The 27,841-nt window shown below is 37.5% G+C and overlaps 1 non-coding gene and 1 pseudogene across 1 annotated transcript; both read left to right on the plus strand.

Annotated features, from left to right (window-relative positions):
• The first annotated feature begins 19,879 nt into the window (after positions 1 to 19,879).
• Positions 19,880 to 20,946, plus strand: LOC113894624 (annotated as a pseudogene).
• Positions 20,947 to 27,390: 6,444 nt separating this feature from the next.
• On the plus strand, positions 27,391 to 27,462 carry TRNAG-UCC. Its single transcript has one exon. It is a non-coding gene; the product is annotated as a tRNA-Gly (tRNA).
• The last annotated feature ends 379 nt before the right edge of the window (positions 27,463 to 27,841 follow it).

Genomic DNA, 27,841 nt, shown 5'->3' on the forward strand with positions numbered 1-27,841 from the left:
CTGTTAAACAACCTTAATTTTAATGTGCTTTATAATTCATTAACTATTAGTAGAAAATATTGATATAATAAACCAAAAAATCCATGTTACTCTTAGTTATAAGTTCCTATTATATATTTTACATATATTATATATATACTACATATGTTTTAAATGTAGTAAGTGAAAAAGTATTATAACCATTATAAATGTGATTGTTACTTTGATTTTGCAAAATAACTGTTATAATTTTAGATTTTCTATAAAATTGGTCATTTATGAAAAATGTAGTGCATGGTTCTCACAATATAAAATATTTTTAAATGTATAGAATTTGAAGAGAATATCTATTTATGTTTCCATTTTTAAATCTCCCTTTTTCTTGCCCCCAAATAATCCAATTTATTAAAATCTGAATTCTCTGACTCTTGTTTCAAAGCCAATAAAACTCTTCATTATTTTGAAAGACTAACAGTGTCCCAAATAGATTTATTATTAGTTCAGTGTAGAACATCACTCTATGTGCCATGTTCAGCACTCCTGATTTCAATTTCTTTCCTTACCTCAGGGTAACCTCAGATCTTTGATTAATGTCATTTGATAACAGAGTGCAATTCTGGATGACATATTTTTGGTTGCCAAAGACAATGTTTTGATGAACACCTTTAAAACAGGATAAATCTCTTATGTTATAAACAAATAACCTTGTACACTTTTGCAACTACATTGAACACTGTTCAAGGGTAAAAATGTCAAAAAAATTTTCAAAGGACAATGAAAATATTCCAGCAGTAGTTTTTTCTCTGTACCCAGACCACCGGAATTATGATAACTGGTTCTCACTGAAGCCACTTTTCCTGAAGCTACCAGATGCAGGTGCAAATGATATACAGGTGCAAACAATTGACCCAGTTCTTCAATCAGGAACATTGTCAGGATATCCAAGGGGCCTCAAAATAAATAGAAGGCAGATTCTGCTTCAAAAGATTAAAAAAATCCCCTTAATCTAGACCATTAAATTAGAACACTTTTATATTTAGAGTTAATTGTGACAGAGAAACCAATATTCCTTAACTATGAGAGTTGTTTATCAAAATTAAATTGCAAATCACTGAAATACTGATTTTCTACTGCAAACAATTCAGAAGGTTTTAATACACGCCTGTTTATCAGTTCAGTTCAGTTCAGCTGCTCAGTCATGTCTGACTCTTTGCGCCCCCATGGACTGCAATACGCCAGGCTTCCCTGTCCATCACCAACTCCCGGAGCTTGCTCAAACTCATGTCCATTGAGTTGGTGAGGCCATCCAATCATCTCTTCCTTGGTTGTCCCCTACTCCTCCTGTCTTAAATCTTTCCTAGCATCAGGATCTTTTCCAGTGAGTTAGTTCTTCGCGTCAGGTGGCCAAAGTACTGGAGCGTCCGCATCAGCATCAGTCCTTCCAGTGAGTATTCAGGACTGATTTCCTTTAGGATTGACAGGTTTGATCTACTTGCAGTTCAAGGGACTCTCAAGAGTCTTCTCCAACACAGTTTATAGTGATACTCAATTGATTAAGAAACTGACCTTCAGTTTCAGTTATAGTTCCCTCTGATATCATAGGGCCATGATCTGTGAAATTCTATTTTTTTTTTTTCAAGAGGAGATATGATCATTGTCCTTAAGTAGTACAAAACAGCAGCAGTTTAGTACAGTGTAACAACAAGAAGTCTACTTCAAATCCTAATTCCGCTCTGTTTTATGGGTGTTATGCTCCTGATCCAGATTTATACTCATAGGAATTAAGCTGGTGCTGGACAAGAGCTGATGTACAATATTTATGTTTAGGTCTATATATATTGCCTTATTTCTGCAAAGAGTTTTGAATGACTTTTTCCATCATATATTATCATGGTAGTACCAATAAGTTTCATTTTAGACTTTTAGAGATTAAGCTTCTTTTAGGTTCTTTATTCATATCAAAAAATGTATTATAAGTTCTTTTTTTTATAAGTTCTTTTAAAAAAAGTATTGTAAGTCATAAAATATAAAGCATAGTATTTGAACCATATTTAACTGTACGTTTCAGTGGTGCTAAATAAGTACATTTACCTCCCACACCAACACCCATCTGCTGAATTTTTCACCTTCCAAAACTGAAGTTCTGTCCCCATTAAATACTAATTCCTCATTCTCCCTTACCACCCCACCCCCACCACTGGCATATATCAATGTACATTCTGACTCTACTACAAGTACTTTGTATAAGTGAAAACAAACAGTATTTGGTTGTACCTACGATATATTGAAAAAATGCATTATAAGTTCTTACCTAAATAAAGCTAATACACAGAGTGTATCATTGAAACTTGGAATGAATCTTTAGCATGTATGTATAGTACATCATGAGAAACATTGGGCTGGAAGAAGCACAAGCTGAAATCAAGATTGCTGGGAGAAATACCAATAACCTCAGATATGCAGATGACACCACCCTTATGGCAGAAAGTGAAGAGGAACTAAAAAGCCTCTTGATGAAAGTGAAAGTGGAGAGTGAAAAAGTTGGCTTAAAGCTTAACATTCAGAAAACGAAGATCATGGCATCTGGTCCCATCACTTCATGGGAAATAGATGGGGAAACAGTGGAAACAGTGTCAGACTTTATTTTTGGGGCTCCAAAATCACTGCAGATGGTGACTGCAGCCATGAAATTAAAAGACGCTTTCTCCTTGGAAGAAAAGTTATGACCAAACTAGACAGCATATTGAAAAGCAGAGACATTACTTTGCCAACAAAGGTCCGTCTAGTCAAGGCTATGGTTTTTCCAGTGGTCATGTATGGATGTGAGAGTTGGACTATAAAGAAATCTAAGTACCAAAAAATTGATGCTTTTGAACTGTGGTGTTGGAGAAGACTCTTGAGAGTCCCTTGGACTGCAAGGAGATCCAACCAGTCCATTATGAAGGAGATTAGCCCTGGGATTTCTTTGGAAGGAATGATGCTGAAGCTGAAACTCCAGTACTTTGGCTACCTCATGCGAAGAGTTGACTCATTGGAAAAGACTCTGATGCTGGGAGGGATTGGGGGCAGGAGGAGAAGGGGACTCCAGAGGATGAGATGGCTGGATGGCATCACTGACTCGGTGGACGTGAGTCTGAGTGAACTCCGGGAGTTGGTGATGGACAGGGAGGCCTGGTGTGCTGTGATTCATGGGGTCTCAAAGAGTCAGACACCACTGAGTGACTGAACTGAACTGAACTGATGTGTGTGTATATACATACACACATAAATTTTAAATATGCGTGTATGTTTTATAAATATATTTTAATTTACTTAATGAGAACTTGTTTGTATTTAATGAATTATTATTATTTGCTGAACACTATTATAAGGGATGGAGAAGGCAATGGCACCCCGCTCCAGTACTCTTGTTGGAGAATCCCATGGACGGAGGAGCCTGTTAGGCTGCAGTCCATGGGGTTGCTGAGGGTCAGACACGACTGAGCAACTTCACTTTCACTTTTCACTTTCATGCATTGGAGAAGGAAATGGCAACCCATTCCAGTGTTCTTGCCTGGAGAATCCCAGGGAAGGGGGAGCCTGGTGGGCTGCCGTCTATGGGGTTGCACAGAGTCGGAAAGGACTGAAGTGACTTAGCATTAGCATTATAAGGGAAACTTGTTAACTCATTGGTGGCTCATGACAGCTCTATGAGGTGAGTGCTGTTATCATCCTTACCCCATTTCTCTAGATGAGGAAAATGAGATATGAAAGGTTAGTTATTTTGCTAAGGTCACAAAGTCAGGCAATTACAGAAATAGTACACAGGCCACGTACCTCTCAGATCAGATCAGATCAGATCAGTCGCTCAGTCATGTCCGACTCTGTGACCCCATGAATCGCAGCATGCCAGGCCTCCCTGTCCATCACCAACTCCCGGAGTTCACTGAGACTCACGTCCATCGAGTCAGTGATGCCATCCAGCCATCTCATCCTCTGGAGTCCCCTTCTCCTCCTGCCCCCAATCCCTCCCAGCATCAGAGTCTTTTTCAATGAGTCAACTCTTTGCATGAGGTGGCCTCTAAAGACTAGTAAATTCATGAAAGTTTTGCACAATAACTGACTTTATTCTGTGAGTTTTACCAAAGAACTCATCTTCCAAATGTTTATTTTGAGGTATTTTATCCATTTTTTGGATTTGTTTATTTGCCTCCTTTGTCATCATAGCTTTTCTTTCTGTCTAAAATGTTTTCCTTCATTAAGAGAACCATCAACTTCTAAATACTAGGATGTATATTTGTAACTGCGTTTTGTGTTGCATTGTGAAATCTTCTACACTATTGTTTGTTCTTGGCATTTTGTCACATGTCCGTAAGAGACATTCCACAGTTCTATGGGAAATATGTGTACAACTCTGTACCCTTAAGATCCTCAGCCTCTTTCTCTTGCAAAGTAGTGTGTTTCAAAATAAGAAATCAACTCTTGGGGTGAATCATTATTATCTGTCTGCTTCATAAATGCTAATGCATTTCAACAAGTTGGAATCAAACTGTCAAAACAAAAACTGCCAACCAGTTATTTTTTCATTCATGGCAAAATTGCTTAATGGACAATTGGATACACAATAAAGATGTTTATGGCAAAGAAGTTCATAGCAAAAATATTGGACATGATAAATCCCATGGCCATTCTAAGCACAAATTCCTGAGTTCCATACTTAAAAAAAAAAAAAAAATCCAGAATCCATACCTCCACTGCCACCATTGTTCTAAGCCACCTTCCTCATTCATTTGGATTATTGTGGCTGCCTCCTAACATGTCTCCTCTATTCCTCCACTCTTGCCCCTGCAGTCTATACTCCAAATAAACAACTGATTAAAAAAAAATAATACACACTCACACATTATCAGTCACATCACTATTATGCTCAAAATTCTGCTGTGGATCCCTAATTCAATAAGATTTAAACTAGGAGACTTTCAATGGAGTGTGTAGATCTACAAAAACCCTCCCTATAATTCTTGTGTGAAAGTAACATTCTTATTCTCTTCAGTCCCCATCTCCCTTGCTCCTTTAACTCCAGGTATTCTGTCCTTTTCATAGTGTAGTTCAGTAAACATAGAAAATGCAAAAAACTCTTATAGATCTTCTTCCTCCAGGGACTTCACCAAAAAGCTCCATTAGTTCCTTTAGTTATCTGTGTGTGTATGTGTGCACACACATCTGCACACTCAGTTCTGTCTGACTCTTTGTGACTCCATTAACTGTAGCCTGCCAGGCTCCTCTGTCCATGGGATTCTCCAGGCAAGAATACTGAAGTAGGTTACCATTTTCTTCACCAGGGGATCTTTCTGACCCAGGGATTGAGACTGAGTCTCTTGCATCTCCTGCATTGGCAGGTTGGATTCTTTACCACTATACCACCTGGGAAGCCCTTAGTTATCTGTGCAAATGTCACCTAACCTGAGAGGCATTCAATGCATGTTCCTATAAAAGAGCTTACACTCACTCTCCCCTCTTTTTTCTGCTTTGTTTTCATTCATTGTGCTTACCACCTGCCAAGGTATATTGTTTGTGCAACAGTTTATTGTCTATCTCCTTCTTAGAATGAAATTCACAGGTCACAAGGGGAAGAATCTTGTCAACACTAAGCATTGATATTTTTATTGTCTGTGCCCAAAAGAGTGCCTGATGCCTAGTAGGCACTCAATAAATAATGGATTAATACATGGATTATGGGCTTCCCTGTTAGCTCAGTTGGTAAAGAATTCACCTGCAATCCTGGAGACCTGAGTTCAATGTCTGGGTTGAGAAGATCCTCTGGAGAAGGGAAAGGCTACTCTCTCCAGTATTCTGGCCTAGAGAATTCAATGGACTGCATAGGCCATGGCATTGCAGAGTCGGACACAATTGAGCAACTTTCACTAATACATGGATTAATGAAGGAAGAGAAATAGAAAGAATAGGAAAGGAATAAAAAATGAAAAGTGGAAAACTATCACAGGTCAGTAACTATCAAAAATTTTTCTCTACGATCTGTTAGTTATTCGTGAAATAATGAGGATCTCCAGTATTTACTGTCTTTTCTCTGTGCTTCCATGATTGTAGACAGAGTCTGAAGATTTTGATTTATTGCTCAACTTTGTATTTTGACTAGTTCATATGTTAGGTATCCTTTTAGGTATCTCTGCTAACTTGCTGTTTGTTTTGTGATAAGATTTGTCAATATTATATTTATAATGCAATATTATGATTTATCTTTTATTCAGTATTTGCATTAGTCCTTGCCCAAGAACAAAGAGTAAAGCAGGGGGTACTTGCCATCACATATAACTTCTGTCTGTTACTTTCCCTTGTGTTACTTCCCTTTGCTTCTACTCGTCATGCCCACTGACTCTATTTTGAGTATTTTCTCTCAGGTCCTCTCTGCATATCTGACAATCTGTGACTAGAATATTTACACCTTAATGTGAAATTTAATCAACACCTCTTGTCTCTCAGATGTGGTTTAATTATAAGACTTATTTGGTATATTCATTTCAAGCATCCTGTTTTAAAATTGTCTCTAAGCTGTACACATATTCAGGTATTTTTTCATGCATCTGTATCTTATGTCCCAGAAGAGAGATACAGGCAAATGTTCAAAATGTATTCTCTCCTATATTGGAATCTGTAAGTCTCTTAAGAGCAAGAACTTTTCTCATTCACTTTTAGATCACACATTTTAAGAAATTCAAATAGATTAAACATTTAATAAATTTTTATTGAATAAATATGTGTGAATGAATGAAATAAACTTTCTAGTGAAATAGAAAACTGCTTTTTAAAAACAATAATGTTTATGGTCATGGATTTTGTTTAGTTGCTGTTTTATATCTATTTATACTTTCTCATTGTTTATTTTGTGTTTGCCATTATAAAAGTTTGTAGCTTATTCATTTAGACCAAGTTAAATTTTCTGCTCTTGTAACATATCCATGAAGAAATTTTTTTGTTGACATCAAATATATCTAATTTAATATGTATTGTTCATTTCTAAGATATTTATCTAATACAAGAATTAAACTCTAGTTAAGGACAGAGTAAATATTTTCTGTATCCTGTGCCCTTAAATATTTTAAAGAAAATGTTCTATTTTTCAAAGATTTCTTAAGGGTTGTGGAAAATATGTCAACATCCTTTAGCAAGGGTTCTGACAGTTGAAATTCTACATTGCTGATATAAAGCTGCTCTGAGTCACATCCATAGGCCTCAGAAATTCCATATCTTATTAAATTCACCATTAAAATGTTGTTGATTCTCTCAGTTGTATTCCCAAAGAGATTTGCTGAATACATTCTTCTAGAGAGTTTTGATGATTAATTAAATCATTTAGCATCAAGCAAAAAAAAAAAAAAAATCCAATTTATGTTCATTAGATAGAAGGAAAAAAGTTACGGTCAAGAGGAATAATTTTCAAGAAATAAGGAAACAAAACTCTCTTAATAAAAGGACAGTTTGCATGAGTAAGCATTTGTTTAAAACATGTATAACTGAGTATACATCAAAACTGCAGAATGCTTTACTAGAGTAAAAAGAAAAATGATTATATTAAGAGCTACCAACCATAACTGTTTTCCACTATTTGTTTTGGTAATGGATCTACCTGTTACTGATTTGTAATCCCTGTGTATGGTGGGCTAATTATTCTGAAGAGGAAAAGAAAGAGAAGGAAATAGGTATAGGGTGAAGTCTGAGTATTGATTTAGAACTCCTCAGAAGCTAGTTAAAGAGAATAGATAGTAGACTTCATGGTCTTATCAGTTGACCTCTTCTGTCTGGACACAGGGAAGACCATTCTTCCCAACCTACTTATAGTTAGGTGTGCTATGTGAGTCACTGTGGCCAACTGACATTAGTGGAAGGCAGGCATCAGTGGCACATCGGGACTAAGGCTGTGTAAAATCTTTTGCAGACTCTTCTCTCTCCCCCCCCCTCCCCCCACCCCCGTTATGCTGAAAGCCACACGTTGTGATGAAGAAATCACAATATGAAAACCAGGGACTTCCCTGGCAGTCCAGTGGTTTACTTTGCCTTCCAATACAGAGGGTGTGGGCTCCATCCCTGGTGAAGGAGCTAAGAGCCTATATGAAAGTGAAAAAATGAAAGTTACTCAGTCGTGTCTGACTCTTTGCGACCCCATGGCCTATACAGTCCATGGAATTCTCTAGGCCAGAATACCGGAGTGGGTAGCCTTTTCTTTCTCCAGGGGATCTTCACAATCCAGGGATGCAACCAAGGTCTCCTTTATTGCAGGCAGATTCTTTACCAGTTGAGCCACAAGGGAAGTCCAAGAATACTGGAGTCGGTAGCCTATCCCTTCTCCAGGGATCTTCCTGACCCAGGAATTGAACCAGGGTCTCCTGCATTGCAGGCAGATTCTTAACCAACTGAGCTATCAGGGAAGCCCAAGAGTCTATATGCCTTTGGGCCAAAAGATCAAAACATAAAAGATAAGCAATATTGTAACAAATTAAAGACTTAAAAAAAAAAAGGAAGAAAATCAACTATTTCTCCAAAGATACTATAAAATGGCTCTGGAAAGTTATTGAACCTGAGCAAACTTTGTACTAACAAGACATAAGCTTTTTTTTTTTTTTTTAATGAAGTCACTTATATTTCAGGGTAATTTATTATTTGATCTGCATAATCTTTATGTTACTTAGCATGACATAACCTAGTCTTTTTGTTAGTGACAACTATGTTTATTTATCTGCCTTGAAGTTCAAAGTGTGCTGAGTTGGATATTTGGGCATACATCTTATGATATATAGCCACCCCAGCAGGTCGTCATTGATTCACATGTCTATTGAGTTCCCATTCTGCAGTGACATTCTGCTAGGCAATAGGAAAACAAAGTTTAGTAAAATACTGTAATCTAATAGTGTAGAAAGAATATGCACAAATAGTTGCAATTCTTTGACATTAGTAGTATTGTTAATGCACTGTTAAAAGTTAGAAACCAAGAGAAAAAGAATATTTGAGGAATATATTACCTAAGTGATTCAGAAAAATAGTCACAGAAAATATTGGGGATACACAATAGGGATGCTAAAGGTTAAGAAGAATATTTCAATGCACAGAGGCGAAGGGCTTTCTGGATGGCAGAAAACTGGCATGTTCAACAGTACAAAGCACACATTTGACAAACAGTTAATGGATGGCAACTAGTTGCTAGTCTCTAGGTCAAGGTAATTAATGTATCTAGATATATTCTCCCAATGGTGAAGAACTACTGACAGTTTTTTTTTTTAAATTGGGCAAACACAAAATTATGTATTCTTTTCAAAAATTTTGGAAACCATGTGGAAGATGGACAAAAAAGGAAGAGCTTGGAGACAGGAAGATTAATTGGGTTATTGAAATAATACGGAGGAGAATAATTCAAATCTCTACCATAGTGGCAGTGCACTATTCAACCTGTGTACCATGGAGAGAATGGTACGCCATTGGTAAGGAAGAAGGCTTGTTATATGGAGGGTTGCCAGTGATACAGGAGAAAGAGGAATTTAAGATTATAGTGAAGTTTCCAGTTTACATGACAGGAAAGAAAGTAATGCTATTACTACCAAGAAGATCTAAAAGGAAGGAAATGTGAAATCTCTGGAATCAGTAAATATTATGTTAGGTTAAACTTGAAAGTCTGGCTAAGATTAGGATCATGAAATGGGGAGGTTATCCTGAAGTATCCAGGTAGACCTTATGTGCACTCAGAAGTGTTTTTATCAGAGGGAAGCAGAGGGAGATTTCAGACAGAAGAGGAGAAGGCAATGTGACCATGGAGGCTGAGACTGGAGTGAGGTGGCCATAAACAAAGGATGCCAGCAGAAGCTGAAAGCCAGAAGCTGGAAAAGGCAATAAATGGATTCTCACCTGAAGTCTCCTGAGAAAGTGCAGCTCTGGCGATATATTGATTTCAGCCCAATGAAACTGTTTTTAGACTTCTTGTCTCTAGAGCGGGCTTCCCTTGTGATTCAGCTGGTAAAGAATATGCCTGCAATGCGGGAGACCTGGGTTTGATCCCTGGGTTGGGAAGATCCCCTGGAGAAGGTAAGGGAAAGGCTACCCACTCCAGTATTCTGGCCTAGAGAACTCCATGGACTATATAGTCCATGGGGTCACAAAGAGTCGGACATGACTGAGTGACTTTCACTTGTCTCTAGAGCAGTAAGAGAAAACTTCTGGTGGTTTAAAACATGCATGCATGCTCAGTCAAGTCCGACTCTTTACAACACTATGGACTGTACCCTGCCAGGCTCCTCTGTCTGAGGGATTCTCCAGGCAAGAATACTCAAGTGGGTTGTCATTTCCTTCTTAGGCAGAAATTGTTAAGTAGTCAGTGTAGCATTAGGGCCTCAGTTCTTTTTTTCTAATTTCAATTTTAATTTCAACTTATTCCATCACATAAACATTTTTGCTCTATTAATCTAAAACTGTATTTGTTGTTCCAGTTTCTAGGTATTCAAAGGAATGCCTCCCTGGTCTGGAGGGTCATAAAACATTCAGACTCAGAACAAGACAATAATTAACTGGTGTCCAGTTTATCAAGAAGAAAAATTCTAGGTGGACCATTAACTCTTAAACATACATTTGGTCCCTAAATAATGGTCTGGGGTCTTGAGACAGGGTCGAGGGATGGCAACACAATGTCTTGGGAAACTAAGAAACTGGGGGACCCAAAATAGCCATAAAAATGACAATCTAGACTATATAACTTTTAAACTGATTGCTCAGAATTTACGTGCATCTGGCCCAAGCCAACCAAAACCAAATAGTTCTAATAAAGATATAAAGGACTGCTATTCCTGCCATTTAGGGCTCTTGACCCCTTCTCAGTGTCTATGCTGAAAGCTTTGTATCTCTATCCTTTAAAATAAACTCTGCCTGTGTTAGCGTTTGTGAAGTTCAATTTTTGACTCCACAAACAGAACTTGGGTTTCACATCTCACTTCTCAGGGGATCTTCCTTACCTAGGGATGGAACCTGTGTTTCTTGCATCTTCTGCATTGGCAAGCAGATTCTTTACCAGCTGTGCCACCTGGCTGCACCACACAGTTCATAGGATCTCAGTTCTTTGACTAGAGATTGAACCTAGGCCTCCACAATGAGAGCACCAAATCCTAACAACTAGACCACCAAGGAATCCCTATTTGTGATACATTTTTACTGTAGCAGTAGGAAATTAACACAGGAGGTTTATATAAGTTTGGCCTAGAATTTCTGGCTATGAGTCCATGTGTGTATATACTTGTATGTTCATGTGCGTTTTTGAAGTGTATATGTATATATGCATATGTGTGTGTGTAGTTATAGGTACATGAGAATTGATAGAGAAAGTCTAAAGGAAGAGAAAGTCTAAAACTGAAATAAAACAGGCAACTTGAAAAACTTGTGTTTCTCACTTCTCTCCACTGATAATGCAGTCAAAATTCTGGATATGAAAGTATCAGAGAAAGTTAAGATAAAAGTTGTAGGCAAGCCAGGAAAACCATCCTAGCTGGGAGAGAAAGTGCTGTGAGGGGGAGGAGTGGGGAGGTGGGTACGGTTAGCACAGACTTTATTATTCCCTGCCTGGATAAATCTTGAACTCAGCCTCACCACATTTCAAATTCTTGTAGGCTAGCCCTATTTGTTCCACAATCCTTCCATTAATGACTTTTAAGGAAAAATTGATAAAAGAAAAAATTCATGAAAATCATTTGAGACCTCTAGATAGAAAATAGTGGGAAATAAAGATGATATATTTATGACAATGATGAAGTAGTATTCCAGAATCCTCCTTGTATGTCCAATTGAAATAGGAGAGAAGGGGGCAGGGCACAATCTTTAAAAAAAATGACATGGCCTGAGGACATGGCATAAACTGATCAGAACCAGGTAGGTCCAAGATGGCAGATGAATTGATATTCACTAGACTTGGAGCCTCAGTTTATGCTCACTGTAAGACATCAGCAAGCTATATGACACACACAATGACGTCATGACAATTCCAAGGCTGACTGTAATGTTCCAGGGAAAAGCCAATTTTGATTCCATGTTGGAACTATTTCTTTGATTTGTTTTTCATTGCTTTTGCTATTTTAATCATACATAATGGCCTGCCTCAGAGAATCCTCCCCCTCTGCCTAATAAACTTAACTGTCTTTGTTCAGGACCCTGTCCACCCATGGATAGTAGGAAGGAAGAAATTAACACATTTACCTGAGGCTTGCCTTTCTAGGAGATATTTGCAAGATTAGTGATCTTTTACTTTGTTTCCTCACCTCTGCTCCTATCTTTGATCTATAAAAGAACCTGGCATCTAGACCCCATAAAATAGTTATTTTGAGACATTAGTCTGCTATCTTCTTGGTCAGTTGGCTTTTCAAATTATCTTTGGGATTTATCAGCCTGTTGTTGTGTGGTGAGCAGAGCAAGCTTGGACTCCATAACAATAACAGTTAAAATGTGGGCGGTGGCCCAATTCCTGCAAATCCCCATCCCTTCACCAAAATAGCTAGAATACTCCTCCCACTCAATAACTTATGGAATTACCACTCTCATTAAACCTGACAACTCCATACCTCAGTACTGCTCTTGCCTTCTGAGATGGCCCACATTGTCTGTAGAATGTATTTCTCTCTAAATAAATCCACTTCTTAATTTTTACTTTGTCTCTCACTGAATTTTCTTTGATGAGACATCCAGAATCTGAGCATCATTAAGTCTTGAGACCAGGTGTGATCTCAGTTAAAAATCTGAGAGTTCAAGTCCCAATCTGAGTTGCATGCTTTTTCAATCATGTGGAGAGAGTAGAAATTAGGACGATCACACGGGATCATGCTCCTAATTGAGCAGAGAATGCTGTAGAATCCAGTAATACTTGGTGAATCCTCTTTGTATAAGTTTCTGTAATGAGTGGATAATAATTATAGTAAACGTCAACCGAGTCAGTTTCAAGGACTTCTCGTGTGTCATCTGTTCCTTCCTCATAATATAGCCATGAGAGAGGTTCTATCTGTATGTGCTTATGTGCTTGTCGCTCAGCTGTGTCTGACTCTTTGCAACCCCATGGACTGTAGCCTGTCAGTCTCCTCTATCCATGGAATTCTCCAGGCAAGAATACTGGAGTGGGTCACCTTTCTCTTCTCCAGGGGATCTTTCCGACCCAGGGATCGAACCTGGGTCTCCTGCATTGCAGACGGATACTTTACTGCCTGAGCCACCATGTGCTCAACTTCATTTTACAGATGGAGTGGAAGTTCAGTGAGATTAGTTCACAACCAGTATCAATAGGGTCAGGAATCAAACTTAACCAATGTGTAACAGATTTTACTCAAAATTAGATGGCACTCAGTTTCATTTCTAAGGTTCTTATTCAGACACTCTAATTTGTGGGAGTAGCTTTAATGCTTAGGAAGTTTTTAATTTAATTTTTACTTTACACCAACTTATATGCAGAGTACATCATGAGAAATGCTGGGCTGGATAAAGCACAAGCTGGAATCAAGATTGCCGGGAGATATATCAATAACCTCAGATATGCAGATGACACCACCCTTATGGCAGAAAGTGAAGAAGAACTAAAGGGCCTCTTGATGAAAGTGAAAGAGGAGAATGAAAAAGTTGGCTTAAAGTTAAACGTTCAGAAAACTAAGATCATGGCATCCAGTCCCATCACTTCATGGCAAATAGACTGGGAAACAATGGAAACAGTGGCTGACTTTATTTTTTGGGCCCCAAAATCACTGTAGGTGGTGACTGCAGACATGAAATTAAAAGATGCTTACTCCTTGGCAGAAAAGTTATGACCAGCTTTCTTTATAGTCCAACTCTCACATCCATACATGACCACTGAAAAAAGACCATCCCCATGGAAAAGAAATGCAAAAGGGCAAAATGGCTGTCTGGGGAGGCCTTACAAATAGCTATGAAAAAAAGAGAAGAGAAAAGCAAAGGAGAAAAGGAAAGATATAAACATGAAAAAACCATAGCCTTGATTAGATGGGCCTTTGTTGACAAAGTAATGTCTCTACTTTTTAATATGCTGTCTAGGTTGGTCTTGATCTCTGTCTCCTGAGACATCTGTATGCAGGTCAGGAAGCAACAGTTAGAAATGGAAATGGAACAATGGATTGGTTCAAAACTGGGAAAGGAGTACTTCAGGGCTGTATATTGTCACCTTGCTTATTTAACTTACATGCAGTGTACATCATGCAACATGCTGGGCTGGATGAAGCACAAGCTGGAATCAAGATTGCCAGGAGAAATACCAATAACCTCGGATATGCAGATGACACCACCTTTATGGCAAAAAGTGAAGGACTCAAGAGCCTCTTGATGAAAGTGAAAGAGGAGAGTGAAAAAGTTGGCTTAAAGCTCAACATTCAGAAAACTAAGATCATGGTATCTGGTCCCATCACATCATGGTAGACATAGATAAACAATAAAAACAGAGAAAGACTTTATTTTGGGAGGCTCCAAAATTACTGCAGATGGTGACTGTAATCATGAAACTAAAAGATACTTGCTCCTTTTAAAAAAAGCTATGACCAACCTATACAGCATATTGAAAAGCAGAGACATTACTTTGCTGACAAAATCCATCTAGTCAAAGCTATATTTTTTCCAGTAGCTATGTATGGATGTGAGAGTTGGACTATAAAGAAGGCTGAGTTTCAAAGAATTGGTGTTTTTAAACTGTGGTGTTGGAGAAGACTGATGAGAGTCCCTTGGATTGCAAGGAGATCAAACCAGTCCATCCTAAAGAAAATCAGTCCTGAGTGTTCATTTGAAGGACTGATACTGAAGCTGAAACTCCAAATTTTGACCACCTGATGGGAAAAACTGACTCATTGGAAAAGACCTTCAGGTTGGGAAAGATTGAAGGTGGGAGGAGGAGGGGATTACAGAGAATGAGATTGTTGGATGACATCACTGACTTGATGGACATGAATCTGAGTAAGCTTCAGGAGTTGGTGATGGACAGGGAAGCCTGGTGTGCTGCAGTCCACGGGGTCACAGAGAGTTGGATATGACTGAGTGACTGAATTGAACTGAACTGAACTGGTAAGTGTTATCTGACTCCATTTATTGGAGACTGACTTCAATTAAACTTCTTCCTCTCCCCCTCCCACTTTTCCATGTTTTATAGTAAGTATTAGTTTTAATGAGTATTTATATAATTTTAGATAATGTACTTGAAACTCTATTTCTTGATTCATCAATCTCAGAATCTCTTGACTTTCTTCCTACCTCCTTTCCTTCTCTACTTTTAGTTTGCTTTATACTATCTTACTTAGAACTGTATATTTTCTCTTGGATTTTTTACTTACCTTTCTCTGTTTTTCTTTTTGTTGTTGTTTTCCTATTGTTGCTGTTTTTTTGGTCCCAGGAGTTATATGCTGTCTTCAAATCAGTAAAATCAATCTCTAATTGTTTCTTGAATGCTCTAATATTAACAAATGGTGACCTTTCCTTAAGCCTGCTAGATGGTTGCCATTCTGGGTATTTCTTGTCTACTCCTTTCTGTAGCTCTCTTTTGACACTTCCTTAGTTGATTTTTTTTTTTTTTTTTTACTCCTTCAGAATGGATACATGGAAGGCAAACTTTCTGCATTTTATTTGTTCAATTTCTATAGATGAAATATATTGTCATTTAGTTTCCAGTGAAGCTGTGAGAAATCTGGTTTGTAATTATTCTCATTTCCTGGTAGAGGATTTGCTTTTTCTCTGGAAAATTAATCAAGGGCATATGTCTGTATCTTTAGCTCTGAAATTTTCCTTTCTGTTTTTTTTTTTTAATAATTTCTTCCTCTCTTCTCCACCCCCCTGCTATTTTTTCTGGTATTTGAATACTTCACAATTATTCCTGTGGAAGAATATGGAAATATGAATTGCCAATATTTTCTCTACCAATTTTCATCTGTTTGTCCTTTTATTTCTATGTTCTGAAATAATTTATCTTCCATTCTGCATATTTCACTGGATTCAGTTTTTAGTAATCATATTTAAAATTTTATATTCATAAATTATTAACCCCAATTCATAACAGGCCATTTATATTTCATTGAAACAATATCTTATGTAAATTCTGAACAGGTTAATTAAAAGTAGTTTATTGTTTGTTTATGTTCTGGTCACTAACCTGAATTATATTGCTCTTTTTTTCAGTATTATTTGTCTCATTTGTTTATTTTTACCCATTCCTTTTGAGGTACTAAATTTCTAAAATATCCATTTTTCCTTAATTGGTCACTGATGAGCACAAAATAAAGGGTCAGTTCATTTAAGTATGTGGCTAGCAGAAGTTTCTTCTGATGTTATAAGATAAGCCTATTCCTTAAATAAAAGAGATGTTTCCAGTGTGTGTATATATGTGCTTTTTGAGAATTTATTATGATATGTCCAGGGCATGATATGAAGCATGCACTCTGTTAAGAATCCAGACACATTCAAATACCAAAACAAGGCCAGTCTGACTAATGTGAACAAACCCTCAGTATGGGAGCCATGGATCTTCCTCAGTGTATCTCTCAAGCTATATCTGACACTGAGGCAAACAGCACTTTCTAATGCACAGGAATGGGGGTGGCCTGAACATGCACGTCTTTCAGATTGATTCTCCATCAATCATTGTGACTGCTGCCCTTTCTTCCACACCCTCTCTTCTTTTGCGCCTAACTTTCAGGAGCAGCACTCTGCAAAATTGCTCCTAGCTCCACTGCAACTTTTCCTGTTGAATATATTGAGCAATAACTCCTTTTATTCTAATATATCCATCAAGATGCTCCCATCAGTCTTCTGTCTTCCCAAAATTCATTCTAATCTTTTGACTGCTGATGTTTCTCTGCTGCCAGTCTCAGAAGGTTTATGGATTTATGCACTTTCATATTTCTTCACTGAGCACTCCATGGATTTTTGAGATACAGGAGAATTTAATAAAATTTCTGACTCTAATAACTGAAACAAGGTATCGTGAGAGACTTTCTAAATGTTATTTCATAAAGAAAAGTGATTCACTTATTTAAAGTCAATACCAAAGAAATATTCCCATATATGTATATGTTATTTATTATAAAAAAATTAAAGCCTCTTTCTACAGTATTTACACAGATGTCCAAAGATAAACTAAATGAACAGGAAAGAATTCAAGGAAAAAATCCTTTTATAGACTTGAAAACCAAAAAGGTTTTTATAATATTTATTTTCAAAAACAAGTTAAAAAGTGATTGACAAGAGAAAATGTGATTTCAGTGCATATAGCTGAAAATAACTATGCAATGCATACCAAATACTAAAACTTCTGATAATTTATTAAATTCAGCAAAAGTGTTAAACATTACAACTGGGGGAAAATGCTATAGGATATGAAAGGATAGGATTAAAAATGAAATGGCTGATAAGCATTTTATTAAAAAAAGGAGACATTTAAAAATTTTTAATGATATAACTTTTTTTTAGATACAAGTGCCAAAAATACAATATAAACCAATTTAAGCAAAAAAGGAAGTGTGATAAAGGAGTATCGACATAGTTTAGTTAATCCAAAGAAGAGATACAGATACAGGCCCTAGTGGGCTTCTGGGGATTCTAAGTGACCCAGTGCTTCTAAGACATTTACTCTCTCTGAGTGATTCTCATATGTCCAATTCTCTGCTTAGATAGAGTCTTATCTGTTATAGAAAGTGAGTTATCTCTCATATTTAGTGGCCTTAAATTCTTAGAGTTAAATCTATCTTATATTGTGGCCTAGGAGAGAGCTCTTGCCTGTTGGGAAGAATTTGATCTATCTTGACATACATGCCCACCATGAACAAATAAATATGGCTAGGGGCACTGATTGCAGTCCCACCAGGGTCCTCTGTCCATGGGATTTTCCAGGCAAGAGTACTGTCATTTTGGATATAGTGGGCTTTATTTACAGAATTTAAAAGCTGAAGAGAAATGTTAATTTCATTAACATTTGAATGTTAGAGACTGTTTTCAACTGTATACTTTCATATGAAGCTGATGCTTTTGGAAAATGAATAACTCTTTGAATTCAGTTTTCCTGACACACAGGAAGATTGTATGCTTTCCAATATCTATAACTGCCTCTCTACAATTAAGATTGCTTCTTCATTTAAAAAAAAATCTACTTGTCTATCTCTTTGTCAATCAACCTACTACTGTGTGTGTAATCTAAAGATTGTTTGTTTTCTTTATAAGATAATGTCTGATAATTATTTTCATCTCTGAGTTCAAGCTCAGTAAAAGTTTTAACTATTCTCTTAGGCTTAATAAAAAAGAAAATAACTTGAATTCCTGAAGATTTTCCCCCATTATGTAGGTTTATTTCAACGTTTCATTTCCTATGATTAGGGGAAATATTCCTTCATGTTGTGCTCAGATGCTCAGTTGTGTCCAACTCTTTGACCCCATGGACTGGGGACCTCCAGGCTCCTCTGTCCATAGAATTTTCCTAGCAAGAATACTGGAGTGGGATGCCATTTCCTCCTGCAGGGGATCTTCCTGACCCAGGGATTGAACACATATCTCTTACATCCCTTGCATTGTCAGGAGGATTTTTTACCACTAGTGCCACCTCTCTTCAAGTTAGTGGACCTCTTTCCTTTTTAACTATTTGATTAGGATATTCCCTAATTTCTCATGTAATTTTCTTTCTTTTTTTTTTTTTTAAAGTTTCAGTCAATTTTATTTTTTTTTCTTTTTTTTTTTTTTAATTTTTTATTCCTTTATTTCTCATGTGTTCACCATCCTGAACCCTCCTCCCTCCTCCCTCCCCATACCATCCCTCTGGGTCGTCCCCGTGCACCAGCCCCAAGCATCCAGCATCGTGCATTGAACCTGGACTGGCATCTCGTTTCATATGAAGCAGCCCCAGAACAGTTAGACACAGAGATACATAACCACACACATACATTCTGAAGTAGCCTTACTAGTGTAATGTTTCAAGTTAGAAATTTTTAATTCATTTTAGGAATGGGGGAACTATAGATTGGCTTTCTATAGGTTACCCTGAAATTTGATTCAGAGGGTGATATGTCATATCATGAGATACCTGCCCCTTTCCTGTCAATGAAATGTATAAGATCAGAAAGCCCTGCATTTTAACAATTGCATATCTCATCCATTTAGTTCAATATCACAGAATATAGCACAGAATAAACCAAGTCTCTTGCATTGGCAGGTGGATTCTTTACCACAGAGCCACCTGGGAAGCCCATGGAAAATAAGGAAACGTAACTAATAATGATTTGTGTAAGTTAATTTACATAGGCAAAAGAAATAATCTAGAAATAAACATTTGCCTTAATAACATAATGCTAACCAAACTTCTTAGGGAATATTGGAGAAAAATGCAGTTTTAATTTTAATATGCACATGAGATCAATTAATGTACCACATATGCAAATATAAAGGCAATGACCCTGATTCTGAATGCTTGTTATTTCTGGAGTTGGCATATGGTGCTCTCTAACAGCAGACGTAATGATTTCAATAAATTAGCTGCTAATGCCATGTAATGCACTCTGATTTGTGTTAATTCAGGCACTGCTTAGCAATTTCATGTTAATTTTTTAAAGAAATCAGTTTTTAAGGCAGTATTATAATTTTGTTTTGCATTAAGAGTTTAAAAATGGTAAGAATAAGAACATTTTAATTCAGATATTTTAGTAAGACAAGAACAGCTTCACAAAGTAGGGATGCAGAATGTGATTCACAACATTTAAATAAAAATTTGTTTCTAATAATGCAAAGTTTAAAAAAATATGCTTACTTTGAACAATAATCATGGCAAAAGGTCAAAGGGTTTATAATGCTCATATTAAAATAGCTGATGCTGAATGTCCCTCTTAAAGTCTTTTCCATCCTTATTATTTTTATTTGTCTGTGGAACATGACAAAGTTAGTCTGGTACTTACTGGTGGTGGTGGAGGTAATCATTGTAGAAATAATATTCACAGATATGTACATACATGTAGGTATATGAATTATGTATACATATAATGTTATATTATCAAATTATATATACATATATGTCTCACAGACTTAAATAACAAACTTATGGTTGCCAGGGAGGAAGGATGGGGAGAAGGGATAGTTCAGGAGTTTGGGATCCTCATGTACACACAGCTATATTTAAAATGGATAACCAAAGGTCCTACTCTGCTTAATGTTATATGTAGTAGCTTGAATGGGAGAGAAGTTTGGGGGAGAATGGATACATATATATGTATGACTGGGTCCCTGTGCTGTCTACCTGAAACTATCACAACATTGTTAATGAGCTATACTCCAATACAAAATAAATAATTAAAAAAAGAAATAATATCCACAGATATAGGCAGACGTGTATGCATGTTAACTATATATGCTACATAACATGCTAATTAATTAGTTTTATGAAATTATTAAAGATAAGATACTCTACAAGAGAAAAACGTTTTCTTTTTGAACTATTCCAAGTAAAATCAAGAAGGTTTTTCTCTCTTTGAGGAAAATGTGGTTGCTGCTGAAGTGAGGCCCAATGCTGCTTGCTCCTGCTCCTGACTGATGGCTGTTTGTTCTGCCCAGGAACAAGTAGGTCAGGAAGCTTCCCCACAGACTTGGCCCTTAAAAATACCAGCAAGACTCCAGCAGAGCCAGGGGTGACCATTCACTGGATTAGGAGCACTCTCACCAGCCCCAATGTGAAGTCCCTGGAGAAGGTATATGCTAACCTGATCAGAGGCACAAGGGAAAAGAATCTCAAAGTGAAAGGATCTGTTCGGATGCCTACCAAAACTGAGAATGACTACAAGGGAAACTCCTTGTGGTGAAGGTTCTAAGACTTGGGGTTGATTCCACATAAGGATCCACAAGTGACTCATTGATCTGCAGGGTCTTTCTGAGGTTGTCAAGCAGATCCCTTCCATCAGTACTGAGCCAGGAGTCCAGGTGGAAGTCACCATTGCTGATGTCTAAATCAACTTTTGTAATAAATTGATAGTTATTTAAAAAAGAAGCTTTATCTTTGGTCTTACAGAGATGGATTAATTATAAACTTCAACTTATAAAAAGCTAATAAACATGAATATTTCCTATATGATTCTTGTGGGAGATTAAAAAAAATACAAATGAATACCAAAAAAATACAAAGTCAAAATTGTCCTTTTTTCTTAACATCTCATTTAACTTTCTACACTTCAGTTTCCTTACTAGGAATGGGTTGATTATAATTAACTCATACAACTTTTATGGGAATTGAATGAGGTAAGATACACAAGGTGCCTGGCCAATGGAAAAGATTAAAGACCTGTTGGTAAAGTGTGGCTAAATGCAAAATGCATAGTGTTGCTTGATCAAGCACAGGTGTTTCCTACCTAAATCCTCTTCTATCCATTCTCCATATTACAGCTAGTGTTACAGCCAGCATAAAACATAAATCTGATTCACATTATGACTCCTTTGCTTAACATTCTTCAAGTGATACATCTAAGAAAAAAGCCAGCCTCCTTACTGGGAAATACAAAGCCCTTCACATTCTGACCTCTATTTTCTTGTGTTGTCTGTCAGTCTTTGTAAATCATGTCTGTCAGTCTGTCCACGCTGAACTATTTGTATTTGTCTGAATAGGAGACAGTGTTAAATGTTCTCGTGCACAATTGAAACAATATCCTTTCTGCCTGAAATACTGGCCATGATTTTAGTTTCTCAGGGAATTCCTACTGATCCTTCTAGACTCTGGGTTGTGATCATTGACACACCTGAGTAAATATTTCAAATCTCATTATTCCCACAATACTTTGAATACCTTATACTTGAGCATATTGCAGTACATAAACATTTTTTTTCAGGTCTCTTTCTCTACTGTAGGCTCTTAACATTACCAAGATTAACACTGTACTTAATATATCTGTAAATGCACAGTACTTAATATAGACTGTAGCATATAGTACACTTTCAGTGACTATTTCCTAATTCTTAGGTTGAAGATGATGCAGAATTTGAGCTTGCAAGATGTTCTGCCATTATGAGAAATTAGGGCTTAACTGGATCTTGGATATTTCAACTAAATCCTGCATTTATGAGATACCATTCCTGTTTCTCAGAAGCTGTGTTTCCATATCTAATTCTGAAATATTAAATTCATTTTTTTTAGTTATAAATACTGGAAATATTGTTTTATTTCCCCGTGATATAATCTTTTCTTTTTCCTACAGGGTACTCCGTGTCTCACTGGCTCAGGAAGGCTCATCATCTTCATGAAGAGAAGAGAAGGTACAGCAAATTCAGTCAGTGCTAACCAGGAGATGAACATTTTGACGTTTCACTCCCTCCTCTAAGACAAAGTTAGAGATGCCATGAAGGAGTTGTGACTTGTGAATCTTCTCAATGATGTGACCACACACAACAGACCAAAAATCAACCAGGGCCCATATAGAAGTAGGTGATAGATACAGAACTACAGTCTTAAAGGGAGTGGGAGCTTTAAAGCTTGTTTTTCTTGTGTTTATAGTTTGGATCCTCAGAATCTATGGAGTCACAAAATTATATCATTGTGGTTTGGGAGGGCAACTATCTGTGTTAGAAACTCCAGTATTTCCCAAAGGTTTGCCTGTGCTGGTTCTCATTACTGTCCAGTTCACTGTGACTCCTACACCTTAATTAGCTGTGGCCCATATCATCACTTCAGTGAGATATTAAGGTTTTGATTCACATTTGTTTTGAGTATTGGAGTCAGACAATGTGCCTTCTAATATAGAATGTCCTGACATGTTAAAGTGGTCAATTGGCTACTTTAGGAATTTTTTTACAGATTGTCTTTTTTTTTTTTAAGTATAAAAGCTACCTTTTCTCACACATCTGTGATTGCATAAAATGCTGAGGTTTTAAAAAAGTTTCTAAACATTTCAAGTAATTCCAAAAATGACTTTACTCATAGGTTCACATATCATAATATTCATGTATAACATTTTAGACATCTTGATTAATTGATGTTGAATCTTTAAAAAGTTTCATATGTGTGTGTGTTTCTGTAGGATAGGAAAATATTCTCAGAGTATATATCTCTTTTGATTTCTTTTTCTAATAAGCCATATATAATCCTTTAAAGTCAAAATAAGTAGAAGTTTGGGTGCTTATAAGGGCTAGGATATGTTGATACCGTGGGTTTCCCAGGTGGCACTAGTGGTAAAGAACCCACTTGCCAATCCAGGAGCTGTAAGAGACTCAGGTTTGATCCCTAGATTGGGAAGATCCCCAGGAGGAGGGCATGGCAACTCACTCCAGTGCTTTTGCCTGGAGAATCCCATGGACAGAAGAGCCTCATGGGCTACCGTCCATAAGGTCACAAAGAGTCAGACATGACTGAAGCAACCTAGCATAGCACAGCATGGGTATTGATCCAGCAATCTAAACTAAGTACCTGTGCAGAATGAGAACTGTTCATGAATTTCAGTGCATAAAACTGGGGTAGGCATTTGGAGAGTCATAAAAGGGATAAAAAGAAAACCAAAGTGAAGCAGTCAGTCTAGTTTAGACTTTGGTCTAAAAATTTTAGAGGAAATGGAGCAGGTAGCCTATTGGCTCAGCAGAATTAATCAGAGCAAGAACTAAGAAGAAGAATATATTGCTTTTGAAAAGAGAAATACAGAAAAGGCTTTTTAGTTGTGTTAGCCAGAGTTCTTCAGAGAAACAGAGCAATAGGAATTTATGTGTGTGTATGTGTTTATGTGTGTGTGTGTGTGTGTGTGTGTGTGTGTGGATAGAGACAGAGAGATGTATTATAAGAAATCAGATCACATGATTATGGAGGCTGTCAAGTCCTAAGACCTGCAGGTTGACTTGGCAAGCTAGAAATCTAGGAGAGCAGATGGTATAGTTCCATCTCGAAGGCCAGCAGACTTTACCCAGAAAAAGCTGATGTTTCAGTTCAAGTCTTAAAGTGAGAATAAAGCCACTTTGAAGATTATCAGGCAGGAAGGAATCTCCATGTTCAGGGAAGGGTTGGCCAGGCTTTCAACTAATTAGGTGTGGCATATCCATATGATGAATATCAGTCTGCTTTCCTCCATCTACTGATTTCAATGTTTCTGATTTTAATGCTTCTTCTAGAAACCAGTCATAATGTTTGCCTAAACATCTGAGCACCCTGTGGTCCAGTCAAGTTGACCCAGAAATTTAACCATCACGTTATAGAAACATAAAGTCAGTGAATTCACAAATCACATGTCTCTGACACCTTGAGGAAATTAGACAAAATGACCACAAAAGTCACTGAGCTTTGGACACAGTTGGGCTGGATCAAATGGATGAGAAGGTTCATGGCAGCAGAACTGAACAGGCAGAAGTCCCAGTTGTTCAGGGGATGAAGTTCTCTCCCCATCCAGATCTTATGATGAGAAAAAGAGGAAACTCACACTCACAAAGGAAGCAAAGCGTAATTACAGGGAGTCATTTATGGTCTGGCAGCCAATTCCATCCTGGGAGAAGGGACTTGAAGAAGTTTGAGAAATGTCCTTGCATGCTCAGTTGCTTTAGTCGTGTCTGACTCTTTGAGACCCCATGGACTTTAGCCCACCAGGCTCCTCTGTCTATGGAATTTTCCTGGCAAGAATACTGGAGTGGGTTGTCATGCCCTCCTCCAATGGATCTTCCCAATCCAGGGATTGAACCAGCCTCTTCTGCATCTCCTGCATTGCAGACAAATTCTTTACTGCTGAGCCACCTAAGAAATGTACAGATTAACTTAAGAAACATGAGTATTCACATAACATCTAAATGTAGTTTGTCATACTAAGTTTGTTCAAATCCTTGTATTGAATAGATAACAGATTATGTGGTTTCATGCCTGTACATTTCACCTATTGTACATGTCAGCCTGTGAGGAACTTTGGAGCTGGGAGAATACTGAAGATTACTGCCCCCAGATCTGTATAACCTGTTTGAAGGGTCAGAAATGCTGTAGTAGTTGGCGACTTAGACTAGTTCTATTGCCCTTGCCGAACTAGTGGTTGGACCCAAAGAGGTCAGGAAGCAGGAATGGAACTGGGAGTCAGCTTTGGCAAGGATGACTGTTGGAAACCAAATGGAACAAACAGAATGGAATAGTTTGTTCTGAGAAGAGACTAGGAGGAAGTCTTGGAAGAGTGTCCTCAGTTTCAAACCATGTGTGCATTTTTCATGTGCCTTAAGACCAGCAACTATGTGTTTGGTCTGTTGTTGTTATGTTTTGAGATCTCATAAAGCCCCAGAGAAGTTGTAATGTCTTTGATGCCAGTGCCGTTCACTCATTCCTGTATCTCTGCCTTCCACATGCCCTTCTTTCTGACAACTGCTGACATACAGTCACAGTGTTCACTTTGTAGCTGCTCAGTTCATGTTTGTTGATCATTTGTTTTATAATAAAAAAAAAATCTTAGCTGACCTTTGGTTAATCAACTCTGTAAATTATGCATATGGATGCCCATGTCATACTGAAGTCCTGGCTGGAAAGCCTGTGTGTTTGTACTACTTGAGTTGAATCTTTACCAAGAATCACTTGTGTTATTTCTAAATCTATTTATTCCAGTTAACATTGTCATTACACTTATATTTTTACGTATGCTCATTCAGATGATATATGAGTGTGAATGATGAAGTGTTGATGCTTGTATGAAAACGATATTGAATGCTTAGGATAGAGTTGATGAAAAAGAAAGAAAAAGAAAATCTGCTGAAAGATGCATAGGCAGAAAATTACAAAAAAAGTGAGAGAAAATGAAAAAATCTAGAAATATTCTATATCACATTGCTTAGCAACTGTCTTAAGTTCCAGTTCACTTTGAAGAAATTTAAGTTGAGACCCACATATGAGATAGTTTATGTGTGGAAGACTGTGTAGAACTTTTCATTAAAAATAATGGGTGAATGGATGTACATCTTATACTGTACATTAAAATAATGTGCTTAAGGTAGTTATAGGTTTTTTATTCCCATTTTAATCAAATGATTGGCTAAATATCTATAGTAATATTGTTGGCTATGGGATAAGTACTGTGGTCAATTTTCTTAGTATCAAAAAAAAAATTCAGCACTATTTATCCCATTCCTCATGTTCTAACAGTACTTAGCCTTCTGGTTGTTAAATATAAGTGAAACATTACATTCCTAGAAAAAAATTCTATCCAATTATAGGAGATAATATGTTTACATATGGGTTGCAGTGACTAGGAAAGCCATTAGAAGGAGGTGGGATTTGAGTTGGAATGAGGAGAAATAAGAGAGCAGTGATGAAACATGGGGGAATGGAGGCCAAGTCTGTTCATTGGAAGATTAAGGGATAAGAAAACCAAGAGGCTGTGACTGGGAAAGCAGCTCTGAGCTACCTACCAGCTCCAAGGAGTCTTACTGAGGAAAAAAAGTGATTCATCTGAAGGTGGTGTCAGCTTCTGATACCACGCTCAAGTATTTATGGCTTCTTTGTGTGGAGTTATTAAATGATTCTGAACAGCACTAATAGCAAAGAGAGATACCATAATTAAAGCCATATTTTATGTGAAATCCATTCATTAGATAGAAGGGGCAGAAAGTTGAAAGATGAGGCAACCATTAGGAAGATTATTGTAAACAAATCTTTGAATTATTTGAACCCAACTCTCTAACTCTTCATAATTACTTGCTAATATAAAAGAATATTAACATTTTGTCCTAATTTGAATGATAACTATCCTTTTACTGTTATTCTTTGCAGTTGCTCTGAATTTCTTAGCCTCTTCAGTTCAGTTCAGTTCCGTTCAGTTGCTCAGTCGTGTCCGACTCTTTGAGACCCCATGAATCTCAGCAAGCCAGGCCTCCCTGTCCATCATCAACTCCCAGAGTTCACTCAAACTCATGTCCACCAAGTCAGTGATGCAATCCAGCCATCTCATCCTCTGTTGTCCCCTTCTCCTCCTGCCCCCAATCCCTCCTAGCATCAATCATCAGTTCTTCCAATGAACACCCAGGACTAATCTCCTTTAGGATGGACTGGTTGGATCTCCTTGCAGTCCAAAGGACTCTCAAGAGTCTTCTCTAACACCACAGTTCAAAAGCATCAATTCTTCAGCACTCAGCTTTCTTCACAGTCCAACTCTCACATCCATATATGACCACTGGAAAAACCATAGCCTTGACTAGACGGACCTTTGTTGGCAAAGTAATGTCTCTGCTTTTGAATATGCTATCTAGGTTGGTCATAACTTTCCTTCCAAGGAGTAAACGTCTTTTAATTTCATGGCTGCAATCATCATCTGCAGTTATTTTGGAGCCCCCCCAAAATAAAGTCTGGTACTGTTTCCACTGTTTCCCCATCTAGTTCCCATGAAGTGATGGGACCAGATGCCATGATCTTCGTTTTCTGAATGTTGAGCTTTAAGCCAACTTTTTCACTCTCCTCTTTCCCTTTCAGCATTGGTGGTATAGTGGTGAGCATAGCTGCCTTCCAAGCAGTTGACCCGGGTTCAATTCCCGGCCAATGCAGTGGGCCGACCTTGGGGCTTCCCTGGTGGCTTAGAGGGTAAAGCATCTGCCTGCATTGCAGGAGACTTGGGTTCAATTCCTGGGTCAGGAAGATCCCCTGGAAAAGGAAATGACAACCCACTCCAGTACTCTTGCGTGGAAAATCCCATGGACAGAGAAGCCTGGTAGATCGCAGAGTCAGACACGACTGAGCGATTTCACTTTACTTTTCACTTTCATCATTAGGCTTTTTAGTTCCTCTTTATTTTCTGCCATAAGGGTGATAGCATCTGAATATCTGAAGTTATTGATATTTCTCCCAGAAAACTTTATTCCAGTTTGTGCTTCTTCCAGCCCAGGGTTTCTCACGATGTACTCTGCATATAAGTTAAATAAGCAG

Source organism: Bos indicus x Bos taurus, chromosome 6 (genome assembly GCF_003369695.1).
Source record: "Bos indicus x Bos taurus breed Angus x Brahman F1 hybrid chromosome 6, Bos_hybrid_MaternalHap_v2.0, whole genome shotgun sequence".
Taxonomy (NCBI): domain Eukaryota; kingdom Metazoa; phylum Chordata; class Mammalia; order Artiodactyla; family Bovidae; genus Bos; species Bos indicus x Bos taurus.